The 4,653-nt window shown below is 35.3% G+C and overlaps 1 pseudogene; it reads right to left on the bottom strand.

Moving 5' to 3' along the window:
- Positions 1–3,262: 3,262 nt before the first annotated feature.
- Positions 3,263–4,237, bottom strand: LOC122200102 (annotated as a pseudogene).
- Between the last annotated feature and the right edge of the window lie 416 nt (positions 4,238–4,653).

A 4,653-nucleotide genomic window follows, 5' to 3' on the forward strand; every position in this document is an offset into this window, starting at 1 on the left:
TTTTTTTGTAGCCAACCATTGTATTTTATTGGGATAAAACACATGGAATGCGTACTATATTCAGCTTTCTACTACTTTATAAAGCACAGCTCTCTGGTTCCAGAAGTATTATTTACACTTGGTGGTTTTTGTTTGTTTGTTTGTTTTTTTGATTTAGCTTTATTTTTTATTTTTTAAAATTTACATCCAAATTAGTTAGTATATAGTGAAGCAATGATTTCAGTAGATTCCTTAATGCCCCTTACCCATTTAGCCCATCCCCCCTCCCACAACCCCTCCAGCAACCCTCAGTTTGTTCTCCATATTTATGAGTCTCTTTTATTTTGTCACCCTCCCTGTTTTTATATTATTTTTGTTTCCCTTCCTTTATGTTTGTTCTCCGTATTTATGAGTCTCTTTTATTTTGTCACCCTCCCTGTTTTTATATTATTTTTGTTTCCCTTCCTTTATGTTCATCTGTTTTGTCTCTCAAAGTCCTCATATGAGTGAAGTCATATGATTTTTGTCTTTCTCTGACTGACTAATTTCACTTAGCATAATACCCTCCAGTTCCATCCGCTTGGTTGCAAATGGCAAGATTTCATTCTTTTTGATTGCTGAGTAATACCCATTGTGTGTATATACCACATATTCTTTATCCATTCATCTGTTAATGGACATTTGGGCTCTTTCCATACTTTGGCTATTGTTGATAGTGCTTCTATAAACATTGGGGTGCACATGCCCCTTCGAAACATGTGCATGTGCCACTGTATTACTTGGATGAATACCTAGCAGCGCAATTGCTGGATCATAGGGTAGTTCTATTTGTAATTTTTTGAGGAACCTCCATACTGTTTTCCGAAGTGGCTGCACCAGTATGCATTCCCACCAGCAGTGAAAAAGAGATCCTCTCTGCATCCTCGCCAACATCTTTTGTTGCCTGAGTTGTTCATTTTAGCCATTCTGACTGGTGTGAGATGGTATCTCATTGTGGTTTTGATTTGTATTTTCCTGATGATGAGTGATGTTGAGCATTTTTTCATGTGTCTGTTAGCCATCTAGATCCCTTCTTTGGAAAAGTGTCTATTCATGAAGAGAGAGAGAGAATCTTAAGCAGGCTACACACTCAGCACAGAGCCTGATGCAGGGCTTGATCCCATGACCCTGGGATCATGACCTGAGCTTAAGAGCCAGACCTTCAACTGACTGAGATGCCCAGGAGCCCCTAATTGAAGTATAATTTATATATAATAGTATATTAGTTTCAGCTGTACCACATAATGATTCAACAATTCTATGCATTACTCAGTGCTGAACAAGATCAGTGTGCTCCTAATCCCCTTGATTTCACCCATTCCCACAACCATCTAGCTTCTGGCAGCCACCAGCTTGTTTTCTGCATTTAAGAGTCCATTTCTTCACCTATTTTTCCTTTGTTTGTTTGTCTTCTGCCCACTTTTAAATTGGATTATTTGTTTTGTGTGTGTGTTGAATTGTATAAGTTCTTTATATATTTTGGATATTAACCCCTTATCAGATATCTCATTTGCAAATGTCTCCTCCCATTGAGGGGGTTACCTTTTTGTTTTGTTGCTGATTTCCTTCACTGTGCAAAAGTGTTTTATTTTGGTGTAGTCCCAATGGTTTAATTTTGCTTTTGTTTCCCTTGCCTTAGGAGGCATATCCACAAATACAGTACTAAGGCTGGTGTGCAACAGATTATTGCCTATATTTTCTTTTAGGAATTTTATGGCTTCAGGTCTCACATTTAGGTCTTTAGTCCCTTTTGAATTTATTTTTGTGTAAGGTGTAAGAAGGTGGTCCAGTTTCATTCTTTTGCATATTGTTGTCTAGTTTTGTATCCTGCATTTAACTGAATTCATATGTCAGTTCTAATAGTTTTTTGATGGAGTCTTTAGGGTTTTCCAAATATAGTGTCATGTCATCTGCAAATAGTGGAAATTTTAATTTTCCTTACCAATTTGTATGCTTTTATTTCCTTTTATTTTTCTGATTGCTTTGGCTAGGATTTCCAGTAACATGTTGAATAAAAATGGTGAGAGTGGACATCCTTGTCTTATTGCTGATCTTAGAGGAAAAGCTCTCAGTTTTTCCCCATTGAGGATGATGATAGCTGTAGATTTTCATACATGGCCTTTAATAGGTTGAGATATGTTTTCTCCAAACCTACTTTGTTGAGAGCTTTTATTATGAATGCATGTTGTATTTGTCAAATTCTTTTTCTGTATCTATTGAGATGATCCCAACTGTGAGATCATGTCTTGAGCCAAAATCAAGAGTTGGACACTTAACCGACTGAGCCACCCTGGGACCTTGGGATGATCTATGATTTTTATCCTTTCTCTTGATGTGATGTATCACATTGAGTGATTTGTAAATATTGATTCACACCTGCATCCCTGGAATAAATCAGACTTAATCTTAGTGAATGGCTTTTTAAAATGTATTTTTGTATTCAGTTTACTAATATTTTGCTGAGAATTTTTGCGCCTGTGTTCATCAGAGATACCAGCCTGTTTTTTAGTGTCTTTGGTTTTGATGTCAGGGTAATGTTGGCCTCATAGAATGAATTTGGAAGCTTTCCTTCATCTTCTATCTTTTGGAATAGTTTGAGAAGGATGGGCATTAACTCTTCTTTAAATATTTGGTAGAATTTACCTGTGAAGCCATCTGGTCCTGGATTTTGTTTGTTGGAAGTTGTTTGATTACCAATTCAATCTCATCACTAGTAACTGGTCTGCTCAAATTTTTTGTTTCTTCCTGACTCAGTTTTGGGAGGTTATATGTTTCTAGGAATTTATCCATTTCTTCTACATCGTCCAATTGATGAGCATATAATTTTTCATAGTATTCTCTTATAATCCTTTGTATTTCTGTGGTGTTGGTTTTTATTTCTATTTTTTGTCATTAGCATTTTTATTTAGTATAGTTTATGCTAGAACAGAAATACATAATAATATGCCCTTTCTTATCACAGGGAGTCTTTTATACAACCAAAAGCATAGCCAACATTTTATATGACAAAAGAAAATTGAACCAAATCTGTAAATTCTCAGGAAAGCAATAAGGATAGAAGAAAGTAATGTATTTTATATAAATTATATAGGACAGTTACAAGGAAAATCCATTACTTTCCTCTCTGACTCAATTTTACAAAATAAAGTCAACATATATTATTCTGTGAATTGGTAAGAGTGCATAAACACTGTGGCCCTTTCAAAAATATAACAAACTGTTATCTTGACGTCATATGTCGTTCTTAGTTCTTAACTGGAGTTGAGCTTCCTTTCATAGTCTTCTTTAGGTTGTGGTATTTGGGCAGGATTTTCATCAGAAAATCCAGCTGTAGTGTCTGGGGCTGTGGTCGGTTAGTCTGCACCTGACGAAGGCAGTCTGTACCATACATAGATCATTGTATTCTCAGGGATGACCTCAAATGTATTCAGGTTGCAGCAAGCCCCAATGATGCAACTACTTGTCAATATTATGTTTCTGCCCACATATGCTTTTGATTCAATTGCATTGTCTCCCATTTTCATGGTTTGGAAATAACAGCTAACGTCAAACACATTATTGTTGCCATTGATCATAGGTTTCGGCTTTGGATCTTCAAGCATCAAGGGTGATATTATTAGGGTAAGCATTTATGATAAGCACCTGTTCTTCTTTTATTTTTTAGTTAGTTTATTTATTTATGTATTTATTTATTTATTTATTTATAGTTTTATAATACAGTATTGTTCAATTTATTTTTTTAATTTACATCCAAGTTAGCGTATAGTGCAACAATGATTTCAGGAGTAGATTCCTTAATGTCCCTTACCCATTTAGCCCATCCCTCCTCCCACAACCCCTCCAGTAACCCTCTGTTTGTTCTCCATATTTAAGAGTCTCTTATATTTTTGTCCCCCTCCCTGTTTTTATATTATTTTTGCTTCACTTCCCTTATGTACATGTTTTGTCTCTTAAAGTCCTCATATGCGTGAAGTCATAGATTTGTCTTTCTCTAGTTTTGCTTAGCATAATGCCCTCTAGTTCCATCCATGTAGTTGCACACTTGTTCTTCTTTTAAATTACCTTCACCGATCACTCTTGGCCAAGCTTCTGAAATAATTCATGCTTTAGAGTGAATCACTGTCCTAGGTCCTATAGTAATATCGCCCCAAATTTCACTTTCTATATACACAACTGCTCCAGGAGCAATCTTCACACTCTTTTCAGCCTTTTCTGCCATGCTTTGGCCCTTGTCTTATTTCTCCTCCATTTCTGATTTTATTTATTTGAGTCCTTTCTCTCTCTTTGTTGGGTCTGGCTAAATGGTTATCAATTTTATTTTATTTTTTCCAAGAACCAGCTCCTGGTTTGATTGAACTGTTCTTTTGTTTAATTTAGTCATTTCTGCTCTAATCTTTATTATTTCCTTACTTCTACTGGCTTTTGGATTTGTTTGTTCTTCTTTTTCTAGCTTCTTTAGATATATACAAAGTTTGTTTATTTGAGATTTTTTTTTTATTTTGTGATGGAGTCCTCTATTGCAATAATCTTCCCTCTTAGAACAAACAGCTTTTGCTGCATCCCAAAGATTTTGGACTATTATGTTTTCATTTTCATTTGTCTCCATGTATTTTTTTATTTCCTTTTTGATTTCTT

This window comes from Panthera leo, chromosome D1 (genome assembly GCF_018350215.1).
Source record: "Panthera leo isolate Ple1 chromosome D1, P.leo_Ple1_pat1.1, whole genome shotgun sequence".
NCBI lineage: Eukaryota > Metazoa > Chordata > Mammalia > Carnivora > Felidae > Panthera > Panthera leo.